The sequence below is a fragment of the Eschrichtius robustus genome, chromosome 14, assembly GCF_028021215.1.
Source record: "Eschrichtius robustus isolate mEscRob2 chromosome 14, mEscRob2.pri, whole genome shotgun sequence".
Lineage (NCBI taxonomy): Eukaryota > Metazoa > Chordata > Mammalia > Artiodactyla > Eschrichtiidae > Eschrichtius > Eschrichtius robustus.
Window position 1 is genome coordinate 82315031 of NC_090837.1, and position 27257 is coordinate 82342287.

The following is a 27257-nucleotide window of genomic DNA, read 5'->3' on the forward strand; positions in this document are numbered from 1 at the left end:
GTAGTCAGCCCTGCAGTTGCCCACCTCCAACTTCTTGTTAGATGATATAATCAACTTCCCATTGGTTAAGACACTTGCAGCCAAAGCTCGAAAACAGCCTGTATGCTGTCCAGCGACCTGGCAGGAAACAGTGCCAGGCTCAGGAGCTGAGGCCAGCGGGAAGGTGTTCGTAGCCGGTGCTGTAAGGTTTGGCTTTCTCCTGTGCGGTTTGGTGAGATCTCAGTGATTTAAGGGAGAGAACAATTCTGTTTCTTGGTTGATCCTGGGTGAAGAATAGATTAGAAAATGGAGAGAGTTGTGGCAGGAAGACCAGGTAGGAGACGGCTGCAGCTCTAGTCAAGAGATGGTGAGAACTGCACCTACAGAGGGTGCAGTGGACGCCAAAAGGAAGAGCGGAGGGACCTTGTCGAGGCTGAGCCTAGGGGATTTAATAAGCTTAAATGTCACGTTTCCCCAGTGGGAGCGACGGGGAGCTAACTGCCTGCCAGCCCAGACCATTCACCATTCCTGGAAAATACCATCCACGTTCACACGTCAGTGCCTTTATTCCTACATTCTCTCTCCCATGGGAGTAAATTCCTGTTCACATAATCCTACATGTAGCATTGCTGCTATGGGGAAATAAGATTCAGTTTACACCATTTGGACTTGCAGTACCTTGATCAGGAACATAACCCCCGGGAGTGAGAACCACCTATACAAACTGCGTTCAGGTGACCCTCCAAACCCTGCCACCCCTACTGCAACCCACGGTGGCGGGGGGGGGGGGGGGCGGGGGGGTGTTAGGCGGAATTGCTTCCGGTATATCGATTAAAAACTTGTCCAAAGACTATAAAGCTGCAGTTTCACATTGGATCTATTTCTTGAAGACAAAGGCTAAGCTTCATTGTCGGCTCAGAAATGCACTTAAAACAATGCTTGTTGTGTTTCCCTTCCCAGCACTTATATTTCTTGCTTTTTGTAAATTACAGAACTCGATAAGAAAGGGGGGCAGGTATGAAAGGGGAGCATCTACTTTCTTCATACTGAAAACCTGCTTAGAATGATTTTCCTGCTCAATAACAGCTTTCATAAATGTTATTTCATTTGGGGCATCTCAAATTAAGCTGAAGCGTCCCTGCTTGATGATGGAGAGAGGGGCTCCGGCTGGTTGTCACTCGTCCCCAGTATCCGGTGTCATGCTGGGTTCTCAGTGAGCTCCGTTGAGTGACGGAAAAGAGAAACAAAGGAAGGAGTGGACAGCTCGTTCATGGCAGAACCGGGAGTGCACCTGGCCCAGGTGTTTTCACCTGGATGACTTGGTTGGCTGTGAGGCAGGAGGACGGGATCTCCCCTAACTCACTGCTTTATAGAAGCTGGACCAGAGGAGGTGCCCTCTACCCATCCTCGACCCACATGAGGAAGGAGAGCAGAGACTAAAGGGACACTTAGGTTCTCTGGTGATGCTGGAAATGACCAGAAAAATTACCACTGATGGGGCACAAGAGGGCAAAAGACGCTTCTGGAGAGCCTGGGCCTTGACCCCCAGCGACCCCTACTGCCCTGGCCGTGAACTCTGAACACCAGGCTCCCAGGCTAACCCATGAGGACTCCGATCTGAAAACTCACAGTTGATTGGGTGTAAAAGGAATAAAGCAGACCACAGTTCCACAGACCCTTCTATGAGCCTGCACCATTCAAGGGTGCCGCATGGGATGTGCGTTCCTGTGGACTGACGCTTCAAAGCAAAAATTCATTCAGAAGCAAAAGGCAGGATGTTTATTTCAGGTGTGTGACCTTGCCCAGAGCCTCCGTAGGTAAACTGAGGCAGGAGAAGGAGTGGGCCCTGGATCTCCATCCCTCACCCAGGATGGGAATAGGGGGGAAACATCTCCCTGGATGGTTTTGATAAATTTAGGTTAACCACTGAGCTACACCAGAGGTGGGCAAACTACAGCCTGCGGCAAAATCCAGCTGCCCTGTGCTTTTTGTACAGCACTCGAGCTAAGAATGGTTTTTACAGGCCAACATTTGCAATCGACTTGATGACAGGGCATGCTGAAGCCCAGTTCAATGAAATGTGGCCCTCCGCAAAAAAGGATTCCAGCCTTTTCATTAGTAGACCTGTATTACCAAAAGAGGGTATTTAATTATTGTCATTATATTTTGAATTTCATCAATTAAAAAAATGTCTGAAAACTTGTTTTCTCTTGTTATATAAGGACAAAATTCTCCATTTTGCCTGTTGGCCCACAAAGCCTCAGCTATTTACAGTCTGATCCTTCACAGGGAAAGGTGGCTGATCCCCCGGGCTAGATCTATCCCGCTCCGAGTGGGTCCAGGCAGCAGCAGCCTCCGCAGCCTCCGCACACCCCAGGGCATGTTAGATAGAGTCTCAGGCCCCACCCAGACCTCCGGGGGCAGAATCCACATTTTGACAAGTTCCCTGAGCGATTCGATTCGTGTGCACATCATATCTGAGAAACACTGCGCTGGAGTCCACATAGGAATCTCACAGGAGCTGTGGAGAGTTTCATTAGGTTAAAGGCTCGGGATGAGGGTGGAGGCTGGGAATGGGCACCGCCAGCCACTGTGGGTCCCAGAGTGGAGGCCAGGCCTCTCGCACTGGGTGTGCTGGTCCTCCAGGAAATGCCCCAGCGCTGGGCATCAAAAGCCCGGCAGGCAGGAGGCCTGGAGCCCAGGCCCTGAGCCTAAAATGCGATCTCATACCCTCTCTGGGACCTCAGTTTTCCCACCTGCATAATGAAGGGGTTTGAAGAGCTGACATCAGAAATCCAGTACGGTTTTATCATACGCCTAGTTTGTCTGTTTCTTTTGTTTTTGTTCGGGATGGTTTGACAGGCTGATTAGTCCCACAAACATGGTAGGTGATGGAAAATATAGGACAAGAGCTAAAGCAGCTTCAAGCGGAGGCCATTGTGTTGAGATGTTGGACTCGTGATGTTTCATTTTACATAGACCATATTCTGTTATTCTTTCTAGTTAGGTATTTCTTCGCATAATGGGAGAAAGTGCTGAGGAATCGGATTTAAGGGCACCCTGTATCACGGGGCCCCGGGAGGCTTGATGGCTTTCTGCCCAACTCCATCCAATCAGAATGCTGGGACAATAACACAGTCACTAGTTCAGCTTATCTTAATCACCTTCTTGGTGCCCAGCATTTATGAGGCACCAGGGGTGCAACTTTGAAACACATCAGACGCAATTCCTGCCCTCATGGGGCTTACATTCCAGTGGGAGAGACAAATATGAAGGGAAGAGTTATAAGCAAAAAGGGAAAAGATGGATGAACATTCCAGGCTCTAAGCAAGTGCCAAGCCTTTGTGTCAGGAGGGAGCCTGGCTCATTTGAGAAACCACCACCAGAGCCAGTGCGGCTGAGGACGGAGTGTGGGAGGTGGGAGGGAGGGAGGAGGGGAAGATGAGGCTGGGAGTCAGATTGCAAGAGGGGTCAGGTCACACTGGGCCTCCTGGGCTAGCAAGGGTTGCCGTGGAGGGGGCGTTTAGCAGGAAGAGGGTGCGATTTATGGTCTAAAGAGACCATCGGCTGACACGTGAGATTGGCGAGGAGTAAGACTCTTCAATCACTTCATGACCTGGGCACTTTTGAAGAGTACAGTCTTGTTATTTTGTAGACTGTCTCAAATTTGGGTTTGTCTGATGTTTCCCCGCGATTAGATTTGATTACACATATTTGCAAGAATACCATGGCAGTGCTGTTATGTCCTTCTCAGGGCATGGCATCAGGATGTGCATTCCTGGTGACATCCACTTTGATCCCCTGGTTGAGGTGGTGTCTGCCAGGTTTCTATGCTGTAAACTATGGAACTAGTATTTTCTCCTTTTAATTAATAAGGCTCTTGTGGGGAGATGCTTTGAGGTTATGCAGACATCCTATGTTTCTTCTGGAGGCTCTTGGGGAGGATCTCTTTCTTTCCTTTTCCAGCTTCTAGAGGCTGCCCGCCTTCCTTGGCTCATGGCCCCTTCTTCCATCTTCTAAGCTGGTGATGTAGCATCTTTTCTCTCTGACTCTGCTTTCCTCTGCTTCTGTTGTCACATCACTTTCTTGCTATATATATGACCATCCTGCCTCCCTGTTATAAGGACTCTTGGGATTGCATTCAGTCCGCTGGGATAACCCAAGATAAACTTGCCATCTCAAGATCCTTAAATTAATCACACCTGCAAAATCCCTTCTACCATGTAAGGTAATGTATTCATAGGTTTCAGAGATTAGGATTTGGACATCTTTGGGAGTTCATTATTCAGCCTACCACATCCATCAGTACTATCTTGGGCAGCTACATTAGTTAGGATAAATGTTTGCTACTATAACAGAGGATGAAAACAAAAGCGGCTTAAACACAAGAGAGCTATTGAATTCTCTCTCACAGACAAGTCCAGACGTGCAGTTCAGGGCTGGGATGGCACCTCCGTAGCATCAGGGACCCAGGCTCCTTCTATCTTGTTGGTCTGTTGTCCTCACCACACAGCTTCTGTCTCATGGTCAGAGATGGCTGCTTCAACTCCTACCATCATGTCTGAATTCCAGACAGCAGGAAAATGGAAAGAAGATGGGAAGAAGCACTTTTTCTTCCTTTAAAGGCAAAACTCATATTTGGCACACATCAAGTTCATTCATATCCTGGCAGTCCCCAGGCTGTGCCCAGCTGCAAGGAACTCTGGGAAACTCTTTAGCTGGAGTCATGTGGCTAGCTAAAATGATATTACTGAGGAATAAGGGGAAACAAGTAGTAGTCTTGTAGCCAAGAGAGACAAGAGGGCACGGTGATGCCTTTTGACTAATTTGATGGCCAAGAGAGGACAGACCAAGACAGGGGGTGGGAAGTGCATGCTGTGACTTTGGCAGAAAGGCTCAAGGTTAACGCTGAGTCGGACAGACAGGTGGAAACAGTGATGAAATTCCCTGGAATGAACCTGCTGCAGCCATATTGATTCCAGCTCAGCACGGAGAGTGGAAAGCACGTGCAGTTTAGAGACAAATAAAACTGGACTTGTAGTTGGTCTCTTCTACTCCACAGACGCGTAAACTTCTTTGGGTCTCAGTTTTTAATAAATCAAGTGGGAATAATAAAACTGACCTTGGGGCTGCCATGAGGATTCAGTGAAACGTCCTAGCCCAAGGCCTGGCACACAGTAGGTGCTCAAATGACATAGTTAATTGCAATGTCCACACACTCCTCTATGGCCGTGGGCTGTTACCAGCTATATCTCAGCTCTTAGAGACAGACAGACACACGTGATGGGGCCCTTTAAGCGGAAGGCCTTTGAGAGATGGTAGGATGATTTGGCTCTATCTGTTATCCGCCTATAATTTTTGTGTTTGGAAATTCGTTAAGAATTCATTTTGATGAATCCCAAATGCATGCACCATGAAAAACAATTAGCATTAATAGCGTAAAAGAAGGAGATCGATAAATAGATTCATTTTTAAACTGTAATAATTTATTTGCTTCCTGACTTTTGGGAAATACTGCATCTTCGGGTGACACATCGACCATTAAATAGCCGAACTGCACTGATTTATGGAAGGAGGTTGATACACAGCACACAGACCCTGCTCCCGGGTCGGCGGCACCTGCGCGAAACCGGCAACAACGGAAAGGAAGGGGGCGGCCCTTTTTAGGAGACAATGCAACTGGCCAAAATGTTCATCAGGCATTTCTCATCCTTACACACTTCCCGAACGCAACACAGCAGATGGGAAAAATTAAGGAAACTGGTGCACCAAAGATGGGGAGAGAAAATCTGGCATCCATCAGGCAATGAGCAGGGGGAGGAAGAAAGAGCTATTTGAAGAGGAGCTTGTGAGACTCTAGATGCAGCACGTGCCGCTGCGGTGTCCGCCCTGGAGCAGGAAGGCACAGGGAGGAATGCCTGGGCGAAGAAACGGGAGGTAGTTCTAGACGGAGAGGGAGGGAAGGGGCCAAAGAATTGGGGTCCTTAGGCGTGGAAGGGAAGAAGGGAAATAGCAACATCCCTCACTCACCACTCGCTGCTGCTTCATCCTTTCTTACGATCGCAAGTGAACGACAATGATCTTTTACTCCTCATACCTAAGAAGCTGGAGCGGGCGCTCAGAGCCGAAGGAGGCGAGGGTTTGCTTAGTGAAAAGGGGTTGAAAGCAAAACCCTGCTCTTCTGCAGCCTCCTGTGGGATGTCATGGGGGCAGCCGTGGGTAGAGAGTGTGTGGGCTCCGCCTGGGAGGACAGTAGCACCACTGGGACTTGGGAGTAGGGACAGCCCGATGGCACTGCCCGTGATGCCCGAAGGCCACCTGCCAGGCTGCTGGCTGAGCGGGCAGCAGGGCCAAGAGCAAGCCCGGTTTGGCGGGAGGCTGCAGATGGCCAGGCCTGGGGTGGGAGCCAGCACAGATTACATTTTAAGGTGATAGTCATCTTTGACCTTTGGGACGTCCCGGGCCACCGCTCATCCATCTTAGAGCCGCTGACCAGCAACCTCTGGGCTATTTTTACGGCCAGCAAACATTGCCCATTGATTGAATTGATTGAAATCTGCATCTGGTTCGTGGAGAAAGGACAGGGCCTCACAGCCCAAATGCGCAGCTTGGTTTTCTGTTATTGTCTCTGACCCTCCCTTCTCCCCTCCCCACCGAAGGGTGTGTGGAAACAGGGCACACACAGAGACACACACATGCCAAACACGCACACACCCTGCAAACACACACACATATGCACAACCACAAACACAGATACACACTCGCCGCCTTTTTTCCCAGCAGATTTCCTGGCATGGTGCTCATTTCCTGTCAAAAGTTAAAGGGATCTTCAGAAGAATTCAGTTGAGAAAAAGCAGAGGTTGTTTCGTTCACGGGGAGTCCACACAAATGCACACAGAGATCTACCAAAATGCTCGATCAGGAGCTTGAAAGGTGAAAAAACAAGCAAACAAAACCTATCTGGGATAAACAAACACGTCTGGTGAATTTGCCATGTGGCAACTGGGCTAGCTGAGCACCATTTCCCATCACTCCCTTTCCTGCCCTGTTAGGGTGGAACCTGGGCGAGGTCGGCGGGCACAAGGGGAGCAGCGGCCGCGTGCGCCCTGGCGGGTTGATGCAGGCTCACACCCCCGGCAGGCAGGACCGCAGCCTCCCCGGGCCTCCCGCCCAGGGCCCGGGGCACAGCTCCAGGTGCACGGCCTCTTCCCCCGCGCGCGCGGCGGCCAGCGAGGACGCAGGCTGCAGAGGGAGAGGACGACACAGTTCCCACCTGTTCTTCGTGGGTCATCATCATCAGCCTCTCGTCGTGTAGTCCAGCCCGCGCGTCCTGGGACTTCAAAGGCTCGGGACCCAACACAGAAGAGCCTGACCACCCCCTGCAGTGCTGTGAGGTCAAATCACAGGAGTCTTTCCATCGTGCCTAGTGGTTCCAATTCTTTGACTGAGCCCTGACCCAAAAACATATCATAAAGGGAAGACACTGACACAGTCACAAGGCCTTTGTTCCAGGAAGTGACCGCGGCCGTCGCACTTACGTTTCAGACGCATCAGCCTTGATGGCTTCCTGGGCCTCTGGTCTGGGGTCCGGGGAGGTCCCACCCACGCCAGGCGTGTGCAGGCCTGGACCGATGGGCCCCGGCTCTGAGCACCCCGCCTGCCGGCTGGACCATTGTAACACCTCCCCTGCCACCCCCGTTCCCTCACTCCCCGAGCAGGAATGATTCAGTTCTGGAATGCTGCTCCTTCTGACGCTCTCCCTGGGGAGCAGAACAGTGTGAGTCTTGAGAGCAGCACCTCTTTTCTGACTCAGAACCCACGTGGGGTGACAAGGGGGGGGGAAAGGAAAGGACCCAAGTGGGGTGAGGAGGGGGACCCCCAGACCTCTGAGGTGAAGCCAGGATGGTCTGCAGGTTCCTGTGAGGGCTTTTGGTAACAAGCTCCTTTCCTCTCCTCCCTCCTCTCTGTCCCCTGATTGGGGGCGGGGGGAGAGGCGGGGGGGGGGGGTCCAGCCTTATCTAGATCTGCATCCCCGTGGGAATCAGCTGAACGGCTCTCAGAAATGCACCCCAGTAGGTCCCAGTAGGTCGCACACGCTACCCTTTGGTCCCTGGAAACGAGTTTTCTGTAGGAGCCATTATTTCTGGATTGGAGGGAAAACAAATTCCCTGGTGGCCCCGTTGCCCCTTCCTCCAGCCCCAGGCCACTCCCCTCAGAGAGTGGAGGGCCCTCCCCCGGGTGTGGGGGGATGGGACCTGGGGAGCCCTGTGGCTGGAGAGGTTGAGGCTGGGTCCTTGGGGGGCTCGGTGCTCCCAGCGGGCGGGGACACGGTGGCGGCTGCTGGGTGAGCACCAGAGTGGCCGCGGGATGCCGGGGATGCACCCCGGACTGGTGAGAAGCGCTCTCGGTTTAAGCCCTTGATCTAACGCCAGGCTGAAGACAGGCTCCCGGGGATCCGCTCCTGCAAACAGAACAGAACAAAAAGTGAAACCAAAAGTATAAATAACTAAATAAAATCAAAACAGAGTTTCGAGGGAATTTCATTAGTGAGAAATAAGGCGAATTGGTAGCAGGGAGCCCGGGCCACCTGGCACTGGGCAGGGACCTGAGGGCGCAGTAAGCAAAGGCCCCAGAACCTGCTGGGGGTGGTGCGTGCTGCACTTCTCCGAGCCGCTCCACCCCAGGGCCCAGCCCTGCTGACCGCACAGGCCACCTCCCGGCTCTCCGCGGTCCTGTTCTCCGACTCTGAGGTGACCAGGGGCTTAGGAGCAAAACCATAGATCCTTGGAGCTGGACTGCTTCAAATGTGGACCCTCGTTCAAATCCCAGCTCTAGCCTTTCTAGTCATTGTGATCTGGGGCATTAGTTACCGCGGCTGCCCTCAATGTTCCTATCTGTACAATGGGCAGTATAATATTATCTCCGTGATGCTTGTGAGAAACAGCCACGCTGACGTGCTAAATACCCGCCTTGCCCTGCCTGTTGCAGGGCTTTTCACTACTGACAACTTGGGTGGATAATCCTTTGCTGTGCGGGACTGTCTTGTGCGGTGTGGGGTGTTTAGCAGCAGCCCTGGCCTCTACTCGCTGGATGCCAGTAGCCCTCCCGAGTCGTGACGACCAAAATGTGTCCAGACACTGCCAGGTGTCCACTGGGGGACATAATTGCCCGGTTGAGAACCAGAGCCCTGCAGAGATGAGGCCCCGCAATTCTCCACAGGGTGGACCAGGGGGCAGAGGGCACTGCCCTCAACAATCGCTCTCTCCTACAGGCTGGGGGCCTTGGACAAGCCCTCTGGTCTCTGTGCTCCTGTTCCTTCGCCTGTGCAAAGGGGAAATAACATACCCGCCACAAGTCTCCTAGAATCACGGGCTGATCTCAATGTAACAGTATTTATAAGTCAAGTGTTATTTGAAGGTAAGGCACTGTCACCGTTGGAATGGGGACCCCAGAGGTCAGGGATTTTGTCTGGCCCGTTCACTGTCGCACGAGGAGCTTAGGAAATGGGCCCTGCCTGAGGGAGCGAATATTCCGTGTGCTGCCGGGGTCCCGTGAGCTGAGCTGCGCCCCGCGGCTCCTTGCAGCAATGAAAGTCGATAACATTGATTCATCGTGACCCTTTGACCCCTGCAGCAGGGCTGTCACTGGGAGGTTGGTCTCAAACTGGAGTGTGCACGAATCTGCTGGGGGCTTGTCGGCATGGAGAGCACCAGGCGGTGGGCCCAGGGGGCCCAGGAACCTGCGTTTGGACAGGGTTCCCTTCACAAGCGGACTCGGCCGCATTGCCACCTGCCTTGTCACCACGTCCAGGGGAGCAGTGGTTTCCCTAGCCCTAGAGCAGAGGTCCTCAGCCCGTGGAGCCCCTATTAGGACGGTGAGCAGCTTTCTGGCTCTGCCCTCTGTCTGTGGCTGCAGGGCTGCTGGACGATGCCCCCGGGGTATCTGCACGGGCCGGGATCAGGCACCCCCGTGGCTGAGCAGACCTCCCAGCAGGCTCAGCCCCCCACCTCTCCCAAGGGCTGATGGGCACCAGTGTGGAGACCCCCAGCCCCTCCCCCAGGAGGCGGGGCACCCCGACTCTGCACCCAGGGCCCAGCGCCATCCATGGCCTCTGTGGGGCTTTTCTGTGCCCAGGATTTGCTTTCTGATTTGCTTCATTTTATTGTCTTGGTTTTGAAGAAAAGCCGGAGGAGGCCCCAGGGTTCAGGAGTGTGGGCTCTGCCTTTGGAGGACACAAAGAGAGGGGCTTGAGTCTGAGACCCTCAGACATAAACCGGGACCTAATGGCCCTGCGCAGCCTCTGTTGTTCCTGCCCTGCTCGTCTTCGCAAGGCAGGCTTTCCTTGGGTGTAGTAGGTCCTCAATAAATTCTGTTTTAAATGGAGCAGAATTCTGGAAATTTGTAAGCAATATCTAAGCTTCCCCCAAGGCCCCAGTTGTATGCAAATCCTCACTGCAGCTTTAAACCTGCCTGGAAGCCACCTCTGACAGATTCTAAAGCACTCCCGAGACTCAGAAAGTTCCCGAAGCTCTCCCGAGCCTCCTTAGTTCTGCTTCTTAAGCAGAAACCTACAAGCTCCATGAAAACACAGCATGATAACCTCAATTTAAGAACCCTACTTTTTTTTTTGCTATTCAAAAGCCTTAGTTAAGCTAATCAGGGTTCTTAATAGCTTCCTTGGTTACTGTTTTGCCACAAGACTTATCCAGGGCTTGGAACAGCTGGCTCTGGCGCCCCGTGGGGGCAAACCCCTCTGCACCTTGACCCGGGACTTCCAAGCTGCCTCGGGGCTCTGGGGAGATGCGCCACGGGAGGGTGGAGGTACAGGCTTCAGACTGTTTTCCAGGCACCAAGGATCCCTAACTGGGCTTTCCTCCAACACCCTTTTCTGCATGAAACTGCTCCTTTTACAGGGAGGAACCTCTTCTTTTTGTCCTTTCTACTTTATCATGTTCTTTGCTCGTCAGCATTTCCACGCGTTCCTGAAGCTTCACAAAATACAGAGGGTGGAAAAGAGGATTCTCGGCTGGGGTGGGCGGCTGCCCCGTCACTCTCTGGTTCCTGTCGTCTCCGTGGCAAAACGGAAGGGGTTAACAATGTGGGTTTGGTCCTGAAACTGGGGGAGCCGGGTGGGAGTGCCTGGGGTTTCAGTAAGAAAGTTCTTCCTGCTCCTGAGCCACACTCCGTCCCCGCTCTGTGTCCACCTAGAAAAGGGAAAGGGCGGCGGTCTGGATCTCAAACCTCCTGCCCTGCAGGTGAAGACTTCTAGCTCCATGCCATGGACTTGGCCCTGGCTCTGCGGTTGGACCTGGGAGTAGGATCAGGGGGTGTTAGCTGGAGGGACACAGACAGGGGTGGAGCAAGGTCCACAGGCAGCTGTCAGCCCTGGAGACAAGACCCAGCAAGCAGGGCCAGCGTTGGGAAGCACACAGAGACCCAGGCGGGGACTGACACTGAATTTTTACAGGTGAGCCGACTTATAAAGCACAGTTAGATGTCCCCGGGTGGGGCAGGTGGCCCAGCTGGGCTGGGATGGCAGCCATCTGGGCCCTGTGGTGTGAATATGACTTTGGAGTGAAAGCTGACTTAGGTGGGCATGCACCCACTTCCTGCCCATCTCAGATGGGAATGGCGGCCCACTCGTGCCTTTGAGAGCGGGGCTGAATTTAGCTCCTAACAACAGACGAAGCACCTCAGTGGAAGCCCGGAAAAACTAAAGCAGGTGACATCTCCAAAATTAAACCTCAGGTGGCACGGCTGTAAAGACCTCTAGGGATCATCTCACTCAACGTCAGAAACCAAGGCACATGGGGACCAATGTCTTATCCATCACAACACAGCTGACTAGTAGCCTCGGGCCTCTTTCTCCTCCATCACCGTTCCTCAGCTCTACCAACCCCGGTGCCCACTTTACATGACAAATATCTTGCAATGACCTCTTACCTATCTTGATATTAAGTTTATAGAGAATATAACTTCCCTATATACATAATAAAAAATCAATATAACACCCTACATGTAATATAAGGGAGAAATAAAAGGGAAGTAATTCATAAAGAAGTAGGTCAATAAATAGATACACAGGCACAACTACACTCGAAGCCCATCACCATGAATGCCACGGCTACAAATGTAGACTGATAGAAATGTATTGTGCTGGGCTTCCCTGGTGGGGCAGTGGTTGAGAATCTGCCTGCCAGTGCAGGGGACACGGGTTCGAGCCTTGGTCTAGGAGGATCCCACATGCCGCGGAGCAACTAGGCCCGTGAGCCACAACTACTGAGCCTGCGCGTCTGGAGCCTGTGCTCCGCAACAAGAGAGGCCGCGATAGTGAGAAGGCCCGCGCACCGCGATGAAGAGTGGCCCCCGCTCGCCGCAACTAGAGAAAGCCCTCGCACAGAAACGAAGACCCAACACAGCCAAAAAAAAATAAAAATAAATTAATTAATTTAAAAAAAAAAAGAAATATATTGTACTGGTGACAAATACTTTTAGTGTTGTCATTGATTATGTGATTTTCTGAAATGGTAAACAACTCTTGGTGAAGTTGAATCTCCCCTTTTTAGGGGAATTTTAGCCCAAGTTCCCTAGAAAACAGTATGAGGCAGGGATAAAGGGTAGATGCTTTCTTTAGGAGGTGCAATCCCAGGGCAGGAAGAGTGAAAGATGGAAAGCGATACAGGATGATGTGTTCCTGGGTAAGCCACTTCTTCAGACACGCTGCAGGCTGAATGAGTATGCTCAGCTCCATAGGAAGTTTCCAGATGGACCAGATGGAGAAACCACACTTCAGAACAGTCCATCAGGAAAAGGAGAGGAGCGAGAATCCTCATGCCTCTTGGCCGAAGTTGGCTCCATGAGGAGTAAACTCTCCCGCCCCTCTGGGTTACATCAGCTGGCCCTCAAGGCAACTGTACCCTCTTGAGTGTGGCCTTTGGTCTGACTCCAGAAGCACCAGAAATATCCCGAGACTCTGGGCACGTGGGCACAGGGCTGGTTGGCCTCAGGTGTGGCACACAATGTCCTGCAGAGAGTCAGGTGGACCAGGACGCTGAGGGCCCGGGAGGTGGGTGCAGCCCAGAGAATCTGAGGAGGTAAATAAGCCGCGTCTGATACAGTAGCGTGATTGCATTCCTGGCAGGGTCGGTGAGTCCTAAAACCTTTAAAAAAATCGCTCTGTGTTCGTGTTTTTTTGTTTTGTTTTTTTTTTTTTTTAAAGAGTTATGTTTCAGGCTCAGACAATGTCAATGTTTGGTGGAACACTTGAAAGTTATGTAGAACACAGGGCAAGTATGTGTGGTTAGGTAGATTACAGGGAAATGACAGCTGATGTTTATAAGATCCAGGCATTGTGCTAGGGGCTTTGTCCAGACTAATTCCCTGAACGTGCACAGCAACCTTAGGAAATAGGGACGATTATTGATGAGGAAACTGAGGCCATACTCTTAGCTCCAGCAGCCCCAGCCTCATCAACTCACTGCCAGTCGTGTCTCCCACTCTTCACGTGCCAATCAAAGCTCTCCCGCAAATGCCACCTCCCTCCCGCGTGGGAGCAGTAAGCCCTGTTCTCCATGGACCTGTTCTCTTCACAGACACACAGCCTGATAGGTCACCGCTTTGAGCTCCAGGTTTACTAAGGGCGGGCGGGATCAGGGATAGGGTGGGGTGTGATGGGAGGGGCTGTGTAGTAAAGGGATGGATGAAGGAAGAAGAGTTTGGACCTACTGCGTGAAATCCATTTCAATACACTTCTATATAGCAAAGCAGGCTGGCCCATTGGCCGAAGTCGTTGCTGAAGATTTTCAGGAGTTTTAACTGCTGTCGCCCAGATTCTGGTGGGGTACCAGAAAAAAAATTTTTTGAAAGAGAGAAACCCAAACCCAAAAGCAAACCAAACTTCTGTGTCTGTCTTCTTACAGCTCGGGCATTGCTCTTTGTGGCCAAAAGCCAGCTGGGTGTCACCGGCCCCACGGAGCCCCTGGTGTGCCAGTTGGACCCCATCTGAATCTCAGTTTCCAGGGCGCCTTTGAAACACAGCCGCTGCCAGAAACGTCTGGTGATTGTGGCCGCGCAGAGCCTGAGGGGGCGGTTTCTCCCCGCAGAGCTTCTGACAGACATCTGCACCGGGAAATCTAGCCCCCAGCCTCCTGGCAGGTGGTCTCAGATCTGCCAAGCCCCCAGGCATGAGGCGCCCAGGCCACTGGGGACAAGGGGTGGAGGGGAAGCTGGAATCCCCACAGCTAACTCGAGAGCGCTTCTTGGGTGGAGCGGAGCCCAGCTGTATCCTGGGGCCAAAGCTGCCTTCCGTTTTCTCTACCAGCCGAGATGACATCTGAGACTGTCAGCCTCTCACTCACTCCTGGGATAAATAAAACAATAATAATGACAATGGCCAAGCCTCAGCTGGCTCCTCCTATGTCCCGGATACTGTTCTCAGCATTTTATGTATGTTAACCCTGGCAACAACCCTGTGAGATGTGTGCGCTCATTATCAGCTACCCCCATTTTACAGATGGGAGATCTAAGGCATGATAAGTTTAAGTGATTGATCCAGGCTCATGCCATCCAGTAAGTGTCTCCTGGGCATATGTTTCTCACCATTGCCCCTGGTGCCCCTCGGCTGCAATTCAGAGCAACACACAGCCCCGGGACTCCGCTCCTGCCTGGCCACCAGCTCCCCTGCCACACAGAGCAGGGGACGCCCAACAGGGCGTCGGCAGCCCAGGATCGACGACCGCAGCCCTCTTCAAGTTGAGCCTCCTTTCAGGAGGCGGCTTCCATGCTGCGTCTCCCTACACCCTGGCCGGGCAGGCACTGCTGCTAGATCCCTGATTCTCTCTCCCCCGCTCAAGCCAGACTGAGTCTCCGTCACAGGGAGGAGGCCAGAGCGGTCTGATTCTTCAACATCACCTTGGTCCCCAGGCTGACTCCTTCACCTGCTCCGCTCTGGTCCTTTCAGCCTACTGCTCTACCTCATCCCTCATCTCGCCCCTGGGCCCTTCACCCTCTACCTAGGGGGCCCTGCTCCTCTTCACCTGCTGGGCTTGGAGCGTCCCTGATACTCCAGCTCTGTGCTCCTGGCCCTGGAATAACAGACCTCCTGGCCTGGAATTTCCTGGGCACTGGAGGTACAAGGTCAGAGATGAGATGGTTGACATAGCTAAAAAAAAGCCAGTATTGGTTCTCTTATTACAATGAGCAGCTATTTAATTTCATGCCAACTCACGAGAGTGTTCATACTCTAGAATAGGAAAACAGATAAGCAGAAAAAAAGAGAAGAGAAACAAAAGCCAACGTCAGGAGAGTTTCCATTTGGAATCAGCTAGGTCCCCATTTATTTGCACTTGAAATTCTGGAGTCAAAGGAATTCCAGGCTTCGCTGGCGGACACTGAGCTCTCCTATCGTGCTCACGGAGCTGCGGGGGGCCTCGGGTTCGGGGACCCCTCCCCAGAGCTGGCTCAGGCCCAGGCCGAGCTGGGGGTTGGCGCAGATGTGGTCCACCCTGAACTGCCCCCAGACCCTCCGCGCTCCGTGCACCACTGCCCAGGAGCCAAGTGCCCAGCGGCCCTTTGTCATCCGCTACCCAATGTGCATTCTCCAGTGGGCACAGCGGGGACCCTGCCACAAGGGCCTCTGCCAGCGAGCAAGGACCGAGTGAGGGATTATGACGGGACGGGCCTGCCTGCAGCGGCAGATGGTAGCGCTTAGCGCTGAACTGCTCTCGGGTGCTTTGAACATCTTGAAAAGATTTCTTTAGAAGTTAAACTTGGCTTGGGAGCGACAATATGGTTCAGTCTGTGGCTTTGAAAAGGCCTCGGGGTGGGGTGAGGGGCAGAGGCTGTTTCATGTGCCCCCGGCCTCGCTTTGGCTCTTGTTCACGGAGCCCTGTTTTTCACGTGTCCTGTGGCCACAGCAGCTCCTGAATTTCCACTCCATTGTCTGGGAGTCGTGTCTGCCCAGTCTCCTCTTCTCCCGGAAAGGCCAGGCTGGCTGTCCTGGGCCATCCTTCGAGGGCACATTGAGATGCCCGGGGCAGCTGGACAGACCCACATCCTCAGGATACCCAGCGAGGCCGGGGCTGTGTTTTGCTGGAGCCTCTAGTTCAGCCCACGGAGGGTTTGCTGAGCATCCAAACAGGGCTTTGGGTCCCAAATCTTTTGGCAACAGCCAGGACCAATTTACAGCTTCTTGAATCCTGGAGCTTATGGCTAATTGCACTGGAATAATACCCTCCAAATCCTTATCCTAGGCTTGTCCTATTTAACGAATCCTTTGAGGGACAAAGAGTTTGATCATCTCTGTGCTCAGATAATACCTCCCCTCCCACCCCACAATTTTCCTGTCCTCAATTTGGTCACTCTAAACTCTTTCCAGAAAGACCCAAGCTTTTCCCCAAGGAAGTCACCCAGGAGCATCTTAGGGACGGGAGAGAGAGGACTTTAAATTGGCAGAAAAGAAACGTCATCCCCAGCCGGCCTGGCCACTGCCGTTTGCAGTAGCTTCAGCAGCTAGAAGCAGGCTCCATTGACCATTCATGAGATGTCAGGTGGGCTACAGATGGGAACACGGTGTTATTGATTTTTACTAGCCTGCTAAAATTGAAAGGAAAAAAAGACTCTCCTTAAAAGCTCCCGGTTAAGCTTTGTTTCCTAAATGATGATTCCAGGGCTCCGAGTTTGTCAAAGGCAAATTTAAAATATCAGGGCTGTTGGAGGTATAATAAAATGAAATCTTCTTACAGCCATTAACTTCAGAGAGGAGGGGATCTCTGCTGAGGCTCGGGGGCCCCGGGGAGGGGAGAGAGCCTCACGGGGGAGGGAGGGCAGAAGCCCAAGGAACAAAACGGCAGCCCCTTTGATAAGATTGGAGGTGAATCTAAAGAAATGAATTCCAACCGCTCTAAATTGACACCAGTTCCCTGTTGAAGCAATGACAGGGGATGGGGTCAGGGCACCTGATGGGCCCCATCGAGGGCAGTGACTTGGAAAATGGGGAAAATTCGGGGTCAGATGGATGTGCTCTCTGGGGAAGAAGCAGAGGATGAGGAGGCCGGATTTCACCCACCCACACCACCGCCATTACTTATTTAGGGGTTGTTTTCTCTGTTGCTTGTCTTTCTGAGAGGTCACCTCTTTCCAGCCATGGCCCCCCCCCCCCCGCATCCTGGCACACTCAGGGCACAGTCAAGTCTGCGGAGGGATCTGCACCTCATTCAGCTTACTGGGTCTGTGTGGTGCTTGGTGCCCTCTTGCTGATCGCGTGCCCTGGATGGGTCATTTTCCTCCAAATCTTTGAACCTGGCAAAGCATCTCAGGAAAACTCCCTGTGAGTCCACCAAAGGGCGTGTGCTCACACGGTGGCCTAGGAATGAGGGTGCTGGTCACCCTATCCTCCCGAGTGTGTGTGCGCACATTTGCCTGTGTGTGCCTGTGAAGGTCTTTATCTGCCTGCCACGTTGCGGTGGGAATGCCGTTTGGCTGGTGCCGACTCCATCCTGTGCTGCAGCATTGTAGAAAGTACATTGATTGATTGACTGATTAACCTTTTTTGAAATTAAAAGAGCATGGAGCTGTGAGCCATGAGCCCGGGGATGGGACCGATAGATCGACCAGCAGATATCCACTGAGCGTCAGACAGCACGGTGCTGGGCACTAGGAGGGAGTCACAGAAGCAAACAATACCCTCCCTGCCCCAGGGTTACAAAATGTGTGTGCGAGTCATCAATTTCTATCAGGTCCTGCAGTCACAGAACTTCAGAGATAGACGGGGTTCTGGGACCCCTCGCCTGCCTTCTTACCTTGTGGGCGAGGAAACAGAGGCTCTGGGAGTTCAACTGACTCATGTCAGGTGTCCCCAGTGTCCTGGATTCCACTCTGTGACGTTGAGCAGCGAGACCACTCCACTTCTCCTCAAAGGCATGAGCTCTGTGCTCAAGTTGCTGACAGGCCCAGCGGAAGTTTGAGCTATCTACCTTTAGGACTTCACTTCTATCAGATGGGGAGGGGGTCATTCACAGGTGCTGGGAAGCTCAGCAAAAGGGCCTTGGGAACCTCTTTCAATCCATCACAGGGATGGGAGAGGCTTGGGTCCTACCTTATTACAGGGATTACCCAACAGTTCCCTTTGCTGGCCATAACTAAACTCCAGGTGCTTTGTGGAGGGCTCTTCACTCTCCATCTATTTGAGTTTATTTTTTAGAAGTTTGCAAACTTGATTTTAATTAATTATTAATTGATTGATTGATTAATATTCTGGCTGCACTGTGCAGCTTGTGGGAGCTCAGTTCCCCGACCAGGGATTGAACCCAGGCCACGGCAGTGAAAGCGCGGAGTCCTAACCACTGGACCTCCAGGGAACTCCCACTCTCCATCTGTTTTCATTCTCAGAATAGCATCATGAAGCAAGTACATATGAGGACACTAAAGGACAGAGAAGTGGCATGACTCGCCCCAGGACACACAGCGCGCGATGCCAGAATTTACACGCTAATGTCAATTCTGCTGGTCAGGGTATAACAAATTCAGCAAACCCAAGCTGTGTTTGTTTCTTTGCTTCCCACTGACTGTATAGCATTTATTTATTTATCGTGAAGAGCACTGGCTATTTCAAGGTTAATGTTGACAAAGTATGTTCCAGCACCCCTTTATAGAAGCCAAGGTTGGGTGATTGGACCCATTCACTTCTAGTGCATAACCCTGTTTCATGAAGGGTTGGCAGCCTCTTGCCAAGGCTCGTAGGCATGTGACCAGAGAAGCTGTAATTAAGTCTGTGCCATAACACACAAAACAGAATGCTCAATGACTGGAGTCATGTGGTCTGGGGAAATTTCCTCTCCACCCCCAAGAAAGACAAATGGCTTTTGAAGTAATTATTTTTTTGCCATTTTAGAAATTTAAAAAGTGAATGAAGATTTTAATTGCCTACTGTATGCCTTGCACACAATTTCAAGGTGATGATCAAATTCCTTTCTTCTCTGGTGATGAAATCTGTTCTTGGTCAAAGATGGTCAACTTACAGGTATCATGGCGATCAGTTGGAAAGACACAGACAGTACCATGCACTGTACTCTTGTTTATTTAGCATTTCCCCCAGCTATAGCATGTGAGCCCTTGGTTTGATATTGGGTGAGTTGTTGGTGGCAATGTCTTCAGGAATAATAGCATCTGGTTACCTAAAGAGAAATATCCATAGAGAGAGCAGAAGAGAGAGGTTAGTTGGTCTCCAGTAAACTGGGGAGTTTTACCCAGACTCCATTTTGAGGACAGGATTACGGAAGTGTTAGAATTTCCAGAACAACCTCTTCTACACCTTCCTCCGATCTACCCCCATCCCTGCCCCCTTTAATTAGGTTGATTGGTTTGTCCCTGACCGTAACCAAGGTAACCAGGGCCCTCCTGGTTCTTGTCTCCAATGAGAAGAGGGACGCCCAGCAAGGGTTTAACTCAGAGGGGACCCTGGTGACCAGGGATACAGAAGCTCCCTTCCCGGCGCTGCTGGGGCTGAGTGACAGCTGAAGGGCTGGCAGTGTCACTGGGAGACAGAAGAGGACCTGGCACTGTGGATAGATTTTTATCACTCTCCTGAATACTTCCAATTACAGGCATTAGTTCCGAGGCTTTGTTTAGCAATTGGTGCCACAGAAATTGGTTTTTGTTCATTGATTTACATGAATGCATATTGTAACTGGCTTCTCAGCATACATAATTTGTGTTATTGCTTTTGTTTCATGGAACTCTTTAGGGACTACGGGAGAATGAAAATATCACAGGAAGGGCACTCTCCCCTTTCCTGATGAGTCTGATTAGTTGTGGGAGACAACCAGATTTCCCTGGCGGGGGGCGGAACAGGCAGGAGCCCCACCCAGGCTTCTCTCTCACCCTGGCCCCATGCTCAGGGCAGGCTTTCTCAACCTCTGCAGTACTGACATGTGGGACCAGATACTTCTTTGTCTGGGGCTGCCCTGTGCCTCGTAGGGTGTATAGCAGCATCCCCGGGCCCTGCACACTAGATGCCAGTAGCACCCCTCCGCCCAGAACTGTCTCTAGATATTGCCGAATGTCCCCAGAGGGCAAAATCACCTCTGGGTGAGAACCGCTGGCTCAGGGTAAACAGGGACTCAAACAGGCCCAGACTTGCTACAAGCCCTGGTGTAGGACTTAGAATTTAGGTCTCCTTAGGGACTCCAAGGTGTATGGAGATTGGGGAGGACGATGAAGCTGAATCAGAGTCACCTGCTGGGAGGAAAAAGCTCTCCCCAGAAAGAAATAAAACTGGCCCATCATTCTATAGACCTCACGGCAACTCAACACTTGCCTTAGATTATCTAATTTAATTTTTACAATGAACCTATGCAATTGGTACTCTCATTCTTTTCCTTTTTTGAATGAGGAAACTGAGGCAAAGGGAAGTTAAATAATTTACTCAAGGTCAAAAAAGCTAATTAGGAGCAAAACTGGGATTTGAACCCAGGCCGACTTGGCACTTTCTGTTTCGACACTGGATTGTTCAAGACCCTGGAGAAAGCCGTGACTCTCGGACCTCTGTTTCTACACGTGGACCCTGCTAGCTCCCTGGGGGATCCTTTTATTGCATCTGCTGCAGCTGTCCCGCTGCCAGAGGAGCAGCCGGCCAACCTCATTGCATGACAATGCTCAGAAAAAAGAAAAAAAATTAGAACGGCCCTGTTTAGTGGCATCCAGACAGGGAAATGTTGTGTTGTGGCACAGTGTTGGCATCCAGTGTTGTACTGAGAGCCTCCCTGGCGTCCCTGGCTGGCCCGGACCCTCCCCACCCCCAGGCCCAGCTCCTTTCTTCTGCCTCATCAAGACTCCCTGTGAAAAGCGTGGCTTCGCCAAAAGATGCACTTAACCTCCCCCACTCGGGAGCCTTGTTTACTAAACAAAGCTGCTGCAGAGTCAGGGCCTCTGGGGAACAGGCTAGGTGGAAGGGCAGGGGTCAAGAAGCAGGGTCAAAGGGCTGAGACCCTGGGGAAAACAGGAGATTAAACATCTTCCTTTTCAAATCGGGAGGTTTGGATAATTAATTGGTCCCCAAACATGAAAGCCTTCGATGACTGTTCTGGGTGGTGGGCCGTTCAGGTTCCGCCCCTCGTTCTCCCTGGCAGATCCTTTCGGGCAGCACCGGGCCTGTGTCAGACCAGCCTGATGGCCAAGTGGTCGCATGGTCTGGCCTGAGGGGGACCTTTGCCAGCCGCTGTGCCCACAGTCCTCTCCTGAATCCCCGCTCACGTGGAGGGCTGTCCCCCTGGAGGGACTGGGCAGCCCAGGGCAGGGACCCTAGATCGGCGCCTCCCTGGCCGGCATCGGTCTATTTGGAGCTTGGGGAGGGAGGAAGCAGCCAAGGGATCACTTCCTTTACATGCTCTGGGCTGATCCGAGGGTGACTTGGTCCCACTTTCAGACCCAGAAACAGGCCCATGAGTGTTCTGGCCTCGCGGTGGGTGCTTGGTGAGAGCCGAGTGACTACTTCCCCACAGCAAGGTACGGAGAGATCTGTACCCTGAGTCTTTGAAAATTCCTCTGCTACCCCTACCCTACCTTTGATAAGCGCAGCGAAGATGCGTATCAAGCAGGGCCATCCGCGCTAATGCTCACCGGCCGCTCCCGGAGGTCCTGCCTGATACCGTGATGCCATTTTGCGGATGAGAAGACAGAGGCTCCTTGTGAACGTGCTAGCAGAGCTGAGATTCAGTTTGGGGCTCGTGGCTGCACAGCTGTCTCTCTCTGTCTTCTCCACCCTGGAGCACAGGTGAGCGGGCGGTGACTGCGGGGACCAGGGCAGGCTTGCAGGGCAGAGGGCCGGGTCTTCCAATGGCTGGTCCTGCCTGATCCCTGCACGGCTCCAGCTGGGCTTGGGGGCTGAGGAGCCAGGCCTGGAAGTGGCCATTCTGGGCAGGACTCCTCGGGTCAAGGGCCAGCTCCCATCGAGTCAGGAAGCTGGTTGGAAAGCCCCGAGAGGCTGGGGGCAGAACTGAGCTGCTGGGATTGGGCACAGAGGCCCCCGGGGGACATTAAGCTCTCCATGGAGGGAGCAGACCCGCTGTCGCCGGCCAGAGTGGTCAAGGGTGGAGCACAGCGAGAGGGACCAGGACCCAGGCGGGGTGGGGTTTGGGGGCGTCCAGAGCGGTCGGTCCGCTAAGTGCCCTAGAAATGGCGCGTGAAGGACTCTTAGGTTTCCCTTTCTTCTTCCTGAAGAATCAGTCCTGAGCCTCTGCCTTTGTGTGTGTGACAGTCCTGCGGTGAAGCAGACTTAAGGAATCAAGTTTTTCTAAGGTCCGATAAATCGTTATCCTGGCCGTCTCCCCACCCCCTCCAAAATCATGCATCTCCTGAAATATTTAGTGACGCGTGTGTTTCTGTGCACACGTAGCCTGAGGAGGGAGAGGGAGGGGGAGGGGGCAGGGGGGTCCCCGCATGTCCCGCTCCCCCTCCTGTCACCTGCACTGTGGCAGCCCCAGGCAAGGGTCTGAGGGCGCGCTGGTGTGTTGAGGGCGAGTCTGGCTTATGGGCTGTGAGGCGGGCAGGGCGGGCAGAAGTACTGACCCTTGGGTGGACTCAGTTCTTCCACAGTGAGAGTTTCAGCCTGGTTCCTCGGCCCTCACGAGGGCTAGAAACTCTGGCACTTTCCAGAATTTTCCACCCCCTCCCCTCACCCCCCCTGTACACACACACACACACTCGCCCGCGCTCTAGCACGTGACAGGGCAGACCAGAATAGACCGCCCGTGTCCCCGGGCAAGGCCTGATTGATTTGCAGCTGCTGATCTGTTTAATGTCCCTTCTCCCCGAGCGCCCATCTCGGCGGCAGAGGTGCTACATTACCTCGCAGGCCTGGCTGCTAGCCATTGACTGCCCGCACCCCTGAGGATGCCTGGGGAGGTTACAGGTGCAACAAGCAAAATGAAAATCCATAGTTTTTAAACCTTTATGAATTGAGAATGTAAACCGGGAAAATGGATCTGGAGTTACTAATGGACAGTTGGTCTGCCCAGCCCATCCATCCTCCGGGCGCTGGGCTGAGGCCATCCTGCTACAGCCGCTCCTGACCGTGCAGCCCTCGCTTAGCCGTCCTTCCCTTCCCGCCAGTCAGAGGCAGGGAAACAGATGCAGGCGTGAGAAAAGGACCTGCGGATGACCTGCCGGAGGCCCAGCCCGTGTGCCCAGCTGAGGCCGGAGGAAGGTGCCGGCATGAGGAAGGCTTGGAGGAGGGATTCGGGCCCCGTGGGCCGGGCCAGAACTGTGATCCACAAGCAGCCATCGTCATCAGGAGAAACAGAGGGCCCTGTCCCCGCCTCTGATGCCAAGCTAGACCCAGGCCCAAGCTTGAATATGCCTCCTCTGATGCAAAGGGGGCCGTATCCCAACCAAGCACATGCGCTAGATTCAATAGCCTTGCTACTGGTGGGGGCGAGGGAGGGACAGGGGCCACCCTGGGGGTCCTGATTGGTCCACAGGTGGGTGTGCTGACCCTTCAGGGCCTGCAAGCGTGCCGGGACCTCTGCCACCTTCATGAGTCACTCAGCTCTTCTGTCCACACCATTTCATGCTGCTGCTGCCTCCACCCCGTATTCCCTACCCGCTGCTGGCCGTTGCTCCCAATCGGACCTGCTGTGTATTTTACTTATTTGCTGCTCTAACACCTATCTCCCTACTAGGACGTAAGCTCCAAGAGGACAGGGGTTATGGTCTCTCCTGTTCAGTACTTTTTCCCCCTCAGCAACTGAAAAGTTGCCTGGGATGGAGTAGGTGAATAATAAATATTTGTTGAATAAATGAATATCTCGGAGGTGTGAGACTTTTCCTCAGTTTAACCCAGCGCTTCTGTCTCCATCTCCGAGAGGGACGGGGTCCCCCTTCCTGTTGGCTGACCTGAGCCTGCCAGGACCCCCCTGCTTAGCTGCTGTGCGGTTCATGCTTCCCCCGCTCAGCCCGGCCTCATCCTCCTGCTCTGGGAGCATGACCATTCCCTGCCTGTTCCCACCTTTGCCTTCTCTCTTTTCTTCTAGGCCCAAGCCCACACATTTAGTAAAGAGACCCTACTCCCTGCACAGCCCCATCCTTCAGCAAGTGGCCCAGCTCAGAACACTTGCACACAACTGATGCTGAGCTGAAAGTTCCCTAAACGTCAGGATGGGCTTTCTGTGCGACGGCATGAGCCACCTCTCATCCCAGGAAAACGGAAACAAGGTGACCAGGTCAGACCTTTCAGGATTAAGCTATGAAATCCACCCATGGTTGATCAGGCAGAGATAAACAGCTCTGAGAAGATGGAGGAACACAAAGTAGGTATCGACAAATGTTAGTTTCCTCCCTTTCCTTTCTTTTCATTTTTTCACCACACAGTCAAGTCTGGGGCTTTTGTCAATCAAATGACGTAACAGACAGGATGAGCTAGGTCATGCTGCAGTAACAAAAAAGGGTCATTTCTACAATATGCTGCCGTAATGAAGATTTATTTCTTTTTCATGCTATACGTGGCCCGTGGCTGGGGGCTTTGTTCCACTTCTCTTTGCTCTACGATGCTGGTAGAAGAGGCGCCATCTTTAACATCCCCTGCTGTAGACAGAGAGCACAGCACAGACTGACATTCTCTTAAATCTCCTGCCTGGAAGTGACACCTATACTCCCACTCACTCTTCATTGCCCTGAAAAGTCTCACAGCCACACTGAACTTCAGTGGAGCAAGAAGAGCCATCCTCCTATGTGCTGGGAGCGGGGGCAGGGACGGGGAGCAGACATACTAGGTGGTAACACTAATGACTCCCACAGGGGAGAAGCCTCCTTCTGAAAGAGCAGGTGCACCTGACCGCTGCCAACGCTGTTCCTGCATGAAGACCTCGGGCGTCCCTGTCTCTGTCATTAGGCCAGACCTGTTGGGGAGTCCCAGCTAACGGCTCAGATGCTGCCTGAGCCCCTCGACACCCACCTGCTCTGAATGCAGCCCTGGTTCTTTGCAGCTGCCTAAGAGCCACAGAGAGCAGCCACAGGGCCATATGACTGCATCTGGATTGTTCATGTTGGATGGATTTGCTCCACAGATCCTTTCATGCACCCCCTGCGCTGGTCCCCTGTCCACTCACCTTCAGCCCAGAGCCCAGCTAAAGGGTGCTGCTGCCCTGTTGAGTGAAGGGGAGGGCAGGAGGCCTGGGCTGCAGACCTCGTGCCAACTTCCTCAGCACCCGGGCCACAAAGAGCTGATTCTGATTGTACTGTCAGGGATCTGGCTTCCAAAGCTCAGGCCACAGAGAAGGCAGAGGGTGCCTTCCAAGTGTCAGACTTGGTTTTGGGGCTTTGCCTCTTTTTCTCTTTGTTAAAAAAGAGATGGCTGGCATGGTGCATTTCAATAATACCTGTATCGATACATCAAACTCTCTGGTCCTTCTATCTTTTTTTCCCAGTTTTGTTGAGCTATAATTGGCATAAAACATTGCATTAGTTTAAGGTGTACAACATGATTTGATATACATATATATTGCAAAATGATCCCCACAATAAGTTTAGTCAACATACATCACCTCACATAGTTACATTTCTTTTTTATGATGAGAACATTTAAGATCTACTCTCTTTGCAGTATAGTCTGAAGTTGGAGAGCCTGATTCCTCCAGCTCCGTTTTTCTTTCTCAAGATTGCTTTGGCTATTCGGGGTCTTTTGTGTTTCCATACAAATTGTAAAATCTTTTGTTCTAATTCTGTGAAGAATGGCCTTAGTAATTTAATAAGGATTGCATTGAATCTGTAGATTGCTTTGGGTAGTATAGTCATTTTCACAATATTGATTCTTCCCATCTAAGAACATGGTATATCTCTCCATCTGTTTGTGTCATCTTTGATTTCTTTCCTCAGTGTTTTATAGTTTTATGAATACAGGTCTTTTGCCTCCTTAGGTAGGTTTATTCCTAGGTATTTTATTCTTTTTGTTGCGATGGTAAATGGGATTGTTTCAGTATGCTATTGGCACAGAAACAGAATTATAAATCAGTGGTACAAGATAGAAAGCCCAGAGATAAACCCATGCACCTATGGTCACCTAATCTATGACAAAGGAAGCAAGAACATACAATGGAGAAAAGACAGTCTCTTCAATAAGTGGTGCTGGGAAAACTGGACAGCTACATGTAAAAGAATGAAATTAGAACACTAGTTAACACCATACCTAACTCAAAATGGATTAAAGACCTAAATGTAAGACTGGACACCATAAAACTTTTAGAGGAAAACATAGGAAAAACACTCTTTGATCTTTTTTGATCCACCTCCTAGAGTAATGAAAATAAAAGCAAAAACAAACAAATGGGACCTAATTAGACTTAAAAGCTTTTGCGCAGCAAAGGAAACCGTAAACAAGACAAAAAGACAACCCCCAGAATGGGAGAAAATATTTGCAGATGAAGCAAAGGGCAAAGGATTAATCTCCAAAATATAAAAACAGCTCATGCAGCTCAATATCAAAAAAAAAAACCAACTCAATCAAAAAATGGGTGGAAGACCTAAATAGACATTTCTCCAAAGAAGACATACAGATGGCCAAGAGGCACATGAAAAGATGCTCAGCATCACTAATTATTAGAGAAATGCAAATCAAAACTACAATGAGGTACCACCTCACACCGGTCAGAATGCCCATCATCAAAAAAATCTACAAACAATAAATGCTGGAGAGGGTGTGGAGAAAGGCAACTCTCTTGCACTGTTGGTGGGAATGTAAATTGATACAGCCACTATGGAGAACAGTATGGAGGTTCCTTAAGAAACTAAAAATAGGACTACTGTATGACCTAGCAATCCCACTCCTTGGCATATACCTGGAGAAAACCATAATTCAAAAAGACACATGTACCACAGTGTTTGGGGGAAGGGGAGGATGGAATGAATTGGGAGGTTAGGTTTGACATAAATACACTACCATGTGTAAAATAGCTGGTGGGAACCTGCTGTATAGCACAGGGAGCTCAGCTCAGTGCTCTGTGATGACCTAGATGGGTGGGATGGGGGGGAGGGTGTGGGAGAGAGGTCCAAGAGGGAGGGGATACATGTATACTTATAGCTGATTCACTTTGTTGTACAGCAGAAACTAACACAACGTTGTAAAGCAATTATACTCCAATAAAAAAATAAAAATAAATAAAATGAATTGCAAATATATATATATATAAAGATCTACTCTCTTAGCAACTCTCAAATATACAATATACTATTGTTAACTATAGTCACCACGCTGTAACATTACATACCTAGGACCCTAGGACTTATAACTG